This window comes from Podarcis filfolensis, assembly GCF_964270895.1.
Source record: "Podarcis filfolensis genome assembly, chromosome: 15".
Classification (NCBI taxonomy): Eukaryota; Metazoa; Chordata; class Lepidosauria; order Squamata; family Lacertidae; genus Podarcis; species Podarcis filfolensis.
The window spans coordinates 18,069,708-18,076,278 of NC_139618.1; the positions used below are offsets into that span (position 1 = coordinate 18,069,708).

The window sequence follows — 6,571 nt, forward strand, 5'->3', positions numbered from 1 at the left end:
ATGGGAAATGACAAATGAAGGGAGACCAGGGAGCACGCGGGCAGCAGGCACAGCGGGTGGAAAATGGAAAGAATAAAAGGTTTTTACTGCAAACAATAAAAGCAAATATGAAACTGGCGTGCCGAAAATAAAGCCGGCCATTTACCAGCCGCCTCTTTGCTGTAAATCACATTTGAGCAGGATTCTGAATATGAAACCACATTACCGAGCAGGGCTGCAGAGTTTGGCTGCGGCTGCAGCGAGGTAGGATGTGGTTCAGATGGGCAAGAGAGGACCAAAAAGAGAAAGGGGGTGGCATGGTCCACAAATGCCACTTCTCTGTGTTTGTTTGTTTTGACAGCTTGGCTTTTGGAAGAGAGTCCTCCCAAGTGTGCTATGCAGAGCCAGGGACTGGTGAGGGCTGTGGCTCTGGGTAGGAGCCTCTGCATTGCATGCAGAAGGCTGCAGGTTCAATCCCTGTCACCTGCCTGAAAACCCTGGAGAGCCATTACTGCCAGTCAGTGTACATTCCACTAGGTAGAGCAATGGTCTGGTCCAGTATACGGCAGCTTCCTTTGCTTCCATGGTGGTCTGTGCAGCAGTTGATTGCTGTGGGCCATATTGATGTGTACAGAATTGCAGCCACCATTTTGCGTTATTGTTAATAATAATGTTTCATATGCAGAACTCAAACTTGCTTCCCAAAGTTTGAGGCTCACAACAATATTTCAACATAAAAAGCCATTTCAAACAGCACTATGACATATCACAGGCAGCAGTTAGAACCAGTAGTGTGTAACCTTCATGAAACAAAAAGCCTGGATGAATAAAAGGAAGCCTGTATATGTTTCCTAAAAGCAGGTAAAAAAGGAGAATGCCTGGTTTCCCTTGGGAGTTCTAAGTGCTGCCACTAAGAAGTCCCCATTCTCCGTACTATATCTACTGATGGGACCAGGAGGAGGGCTTCTCCCACAGACCACAGATTCTTGGGTCAGGAGGTAATGGTGAAAGTGCTCTTCTGATTGACCACCACCATCAAACCAGTAAGTGACTGTGCAGTGAGTCAAGGATGGAGAAGCTGTGGCCCTCTGCATGCTGCTGGCCTCCGCCCAACTCCCACCAGCCCCAGAAAGCATGGTCAATGGTTGCAGAAGATGGGAGTTGTAGTCTAACAACATCTACAAGTCCCCCATCCCTGTTCTGAAGGGCCATTGGCTCATCTTGCCCAGTATTGTCTACAATCGGAGTTTCCCAAACTCGGGTCTCCAGCTGTTGTTGGACTACAACTCCCATCATCCCTAGCCAACAGGACCAGTGGTCAGGGATGGTGGGATGCGACAGCTGGAGACCCGAGTTTGGGAAACCCTGGTCTACACTGATTGGCAGCAGCTCTCCAGGATTTCAGAGTGGGTACATGCCCAGTCCCAGATGTAGGGAGTTGAATATGGGACCTTCTTCATGCATGGCAGATGCTCTACTGCTTGAGCTACCGCCCCTCGTGACGTCTGTCACCCTTTTTGTGTCCCATTGCTAAGGCACAGGAAAGTTGACTTGGTTCAAGATCATCTAGTGAACTTTTCAGTGAGACCCTTAAGCTTCAGTTCTTCAAATACTTTGGTTAACGCTTCACATTAAGCTGGTGGTTCATTTAAGGGTGGGGGAGCCACACACTTTCTTCAATTAAGGAGCTGTCAAACAGAGAGAGCGAGGCATTTGGAATCCTCAAGAAAAGTCATCAGGTAGACTTGAGTCCTCTTGGTCATTTTAATTACAACTCTCCATATTTCCGTGTCATTCCCCCCCCTTAAAAAAACCACCCCATGCTTCCTAATGGACTGTCATCATTATTTTAATAGTTTTGCCATTACAAACATGATCAAAAAGAGAGTCAGTGGGAGGCGGGGAAGGGAGACCTTGAAGTCGAGTCAGGTCCGCCTTTATGATGGTCAAAAGAAATTGCTCATTTAAAGTGGATTTGGAGGGGGTAAAGGGAAGCCTTCCTATTCACAGGAATTATCATTATGGCATTGCTGGGTCTTTAATTACATTGGCTTCCAACAGCAGTTTACATAAAGCCGTCGAGATAATGGGAAATGATCATGCAATAAAATGACAGCCAAGTGCAGATTCCAAACGCTTCAAGTGGCGTTTGAATGTGGCTCTGTGTGCTTAATCGGGCCTCACCTTTTATAAAGGGTGCAGACCCATTAACTTCAATGGTCGCAGAGTTTTTTATTGACAGAGGAACCAGCCTATATATTACCGGGGAAAATAAGTGTGTAAGAAGAACCGTCCCAGATCAGAACAAGGTCACATTTACACCATAGTGTTATGAGGGTTCTTTTTGGGGGGAGGGAACGGGGGAGGAAGTAGGCTGTATGCCGAGACCCTTCTAACCCCTGGATCTAGTAAGTGTTAAAATATAATTTCCTGGAATAGCTAGGTTACCTCCCTAGTGAGGTGATAGCCTAAGTAATGGGCCATTAAGGGAACAAAGATAGTGGATTGGTGCCACCCCCATCTCCAAGCTGTACAAGATATCAGGGGTTCCAGATACTTACCAGGGTTTGTGTTTCCTTTGGAATGAGACACAACAGAGGCTGTGGTGTATTTCTGATATCCGGCTTATTTACACATATAAAAACCTGAGCCTGCGATGGAGGGGTACACAGCATTAGCACCCCAAAAGGTTCTGATAACTACAGCCTTGGATTCAAACAGAAACCAAGCATCCCTCTCTGGCTTCCCAGCCTGTTGCTTCCAGCTTCCAGCTCACAACTCTCCATTCTGGCCTTTGTCTTTCGAGCTACCAGCCAGTGCCAGTCCACTTCCTTTGTTCCCTTAATGGCCCATCACCTAGGCTATCGCCTCCCTAGGAAGGTAGCCTGGCTATTCCAGGAATTTGTTTTAACACTTGCTGGATCCAGGGGTTAGAAGGGTTATATAGCATACCCCCCCCAACCCAGAACAATAATACAATGCCACTTTAAAGAGTCATGGCTCCCCCTCCTGAAGAACTCTGGAAGCTGTACAGTGGAAACTTGGGTTAAGAACTTAATTCATTCTGGAGGTCCGTTCTTAACCTGAAACTGTTCTTAACCTGAGGTACCACTTTAGCTAATGTGGCCTGCCGCTGCCACTGCGCCGCTGCTGCACGATTTCTGTTCTCATCCTAAAACAAAGTTCTTAACCTGAGGTACTATTTCTGGGTTAGTGGAGTCTGTAACCTGAAGCGTCTGTAACCCGAAGTATCTGTAACCCGAGGTACCACTGTAGTTTGTTAAGAGTGCTAATAATTTTTTAGGAGACCCCCTATTCAGCTCCTACAGCTACAATTGAGAGGCAGTGTTCTTTAGTGGTTAGGGAATTGAAGTTCCAATCCCCACTTCGCCAAGAAGCTCACTGGGTGCCCTTGGGCCAATTCCTGCCTCTCAGAGTCGTTTATCAACTCTGGGAACTCTGGGAACTGTAGCTCTGTGAGGGAAATAAAGGGGGTCTCCTAACAGCTCTCAACAAACATAAGTAACTACAGCTGTCAGAATCCTTGGGGTGGGAGTAGGGAGCCACGACTGTTTAAAATTGGTAGGATGATCCTGCTTTAAATGTATGTTGTGGATGTGGCCCATGGCTCACTTGGTCAGCCTGAGGAGAGGGTCTGAGCAGACGCCAACTGGGGTTCAACAAGGCACGGCTTTTGGAAGGACAGCAGCGAGGCTTGCTTCAAGTAACAGACAGCTGCTTATCATCTTTCCAGCCTCAGTTGAGGGCCTTCCCCTTTTCAATGAGCCCTTTAAGTGGATATATTTGTACCAGTCTTTATCTCAATTGGATTTGAAATTGTCTTTGCATCATGGAATCCTTTTTAATTGCTTTTGTATATAGATTTGTTTTGAACGGTTGATGTTTTCCCTGCCAAAACACTTCGGGGTTATATTATGGGAAGCAATTCGTAAATGGAATCAAATACATAGCATTGTATATATAATGTTTAATTGTGAAGGAAAGTCTTCTTCTCAAATGGGCCCCTGAATTTTCCCTGTCTCTGAGGCCCATTATGCTCTTCCTGAGCACCCACGCTGAATTTGCTCCCCTCCACTCTCAACGGTGTAAATCCCAGCAAACTCTTCTGGATCAGGGCCCATTTTGTCTTCTCCAGAGTGGTGCAAATGGTGACCGAATCGTGCCCAATGTATCTTCTTTGTAGCTTTGAGCCACCTGTTCCCAGAGATAAAACAGCTGCTATCTTTCCAGGCTGAAATGTGACATTCATCCGGTGAGGCCCGTGCTCTCTTCGCCGCTTTAGATGCTTGACAATTTCTTTTCTCAAATGTCAAAAGAGTTTTTCAAAACTTCATTGGAATTCTCCTCTCAGCCACCGTGCTGCCATTAAGCTGCTCTCTCTCTCCCTCTCCCGTAATGCCCTACCCTGGAGGAAGTGTGGCTGATTTATTTACAATGAGTGGGCTTGTTTGCTGTTGCACTTCAGAGAACTTGGCACCAGCGCCGAATCCATCAACTTGGGTTGGGTGATGGGTTCGTTTGACTGTATATTATTTGATCGCGGCCTTCTTCTTCTTTAAAAAAACAACAACACTTTTCTAACACCAGGAAAGCCTTTCCACATTCCACTTGCATTTCATTGCCAGGGAAGAGAGGACAGCATGTGCTAATTTATGTGTCTAGCAGTGGAGTCGCAATGGGGGGGCATTTTGCCCTGGGTGCTGTATCTGTGGGGGTGACAAGAAGGCACCCCGCAGGGGCTTGCAGTGGCACAAGCAGCCATTGTGCTGCCACAGCCGCATGTGAAGGATCCTCCGTTCGCGACTGCAGCCGTGAGCAGAGGATCCTGGCACCAACTGTATGGCACTGGAGCAGCGGCGCCGGCAAACAGCTAAGTGTCGCTGCATACAGTGCATGCATCATACATAGCAACACCGCACATGCACCCTACGTAGCAACGCCCTGCCCCGGGTGTCACAACGACTTCGTTCACCCCTGGTGTCTAGATGCCACCTTAGAAGTTATAATTCCAGTTTAAACAGAAATGCAACACATCTCCCTTAGTGGTGCCACGAATCCCATGGAGGCTTCATAGAGAGTTGGTCAGATGGCGAGGAGGAATAGGATGAGATCAGAGAATTGGGAGAGACCCACCCAGGGTTGAGGGATTCAATGAGGGGGCCTGGGACCCCAAGAGAATTCTGACCCCAGGGAAGGTCCCAGAGGATTGGGAGGTGGAGATCTGGATGACAGAGCAGCGGCCCACCTCTGTGGAACCTCAAACTGTAAGAACCTAAGTAGAGGCTGCTGGTTCAGGCCAATGACCCATTGAGTCCAGCATCCTGTTCTCACTGTGGCCAACCTGATTGGCTCTGATTGGAGCTCCATAACTGGCCAATTCTTTTGGGGGCTTTGCTGTTGCTCCATGCAAGGTTGTTCTACCCAACACTGAGGGGGCCTGGCATGTGTGGTGATGTCACACGTGCAGCGCTTGTGATGTCACATGGCGGGAGGAGGTCTGACAGAGCCTGGTACACCCTCTGAAAGGCCCAATGGGGCTGCCACAGCCACAGAATATTGAGGGGGCCAGGGCCCCTCATGTAATTTTTTTGGGGGTGGTGGGCTCAGCCCCCACAGCCCCACATAGATGGCACACCTGGCTCATCTAGTCCAATTCCATGCAATGCAGGAACCACAGCTAAGCAATCCCTAATGGATGGCCTTCTGACCTGTGTTTAAAAGGCTCCAAGGAAGGAGAACAACCACCTTCCTAGGTTGTCCGTTTCACTGTCTAATGACTTACTGCCAGAAAGTTCTTCCTAACGTTTGATCAGAATCTCCTTTCTTGCCACTTGAATTGGTTGGTTTGGGTCCTCCAGAGCAGCAGAAAACAAATTGGCTTCATTTTCCATGCAACAGTCCTTCAGATATATTTGAGGATACCTGATGAGGAACTATTATCTGCCCAATAATTCCCTGGTAGCCCCACGCCCAACCCTGCTACTTACCATTGGCATGCAACCCCCCAGAAACTTCCCCATAAAGGAAAGGTGCCCCTTTAGCTGAAAAATATCTCCCAGCTCTGTTGCAGAGCCAGGCTACCACATCTGTAAACAAAGACTGGAACCAACGAAGACAGAACCTTTGCTCACAACCTTTGCTTTAAAGTGATAATTTATTCCACATCTTGCTTTTACGAATGATGTTCCATGAATCTGGCACACACACACCCTTTTTAACTAAGGAAGACATTCTTTGAATACAAACCCTGTAATGGCAATCAAACAAATACTTGAAGGAAAACTGTGTGTGTGCGCGCTGTGGGGTTGAAGCTGAAGGGGGGGAAAGCTTTCTTCAATGGCTGGAAAAGCCTGAATGGATTTTAACAAGCTGAAAACACACTAGAGAGTTCACTTTTATGGGGAGAGCCTTTGCGAAAGGAAAAAAAAAAGCGCATCGCTGGAGAAACCTTGAGTGCCGAGCCCCTCAGACATCTAATAGACTTAATCATCAGGCATCAGACTTGGAGTGTTTTTAAAGAGACAGACAGCTGTAGGAAGCAAATCCAGGTCTATGGATGACATGGCGGTAA

General features: G+C 47.5%; 1 long non-coding RNA gene across 1 annotated transcript; it reads right to left on the reverse strand.

Annotated features, from left to right (window-relative positions):
* Positions 1-3,952: 3,952 nt before the first annotated feature.
* Positions 3,953-5,400, reverse strand: LOC310749896. The gene is made up of 2 exons (XR_014541861.1): positions 5,246-5,400; positions 3,953-4,301 (listed from the first exon to the last, which is right to left on the reverse strand). It is a non-coding gene; the product is annotated as an uncharacterized lncRNA (long non-coding RNA).
* Between the last annotated feature and the right edge of the window lie 1,171 nt (positions 5,401-6,571).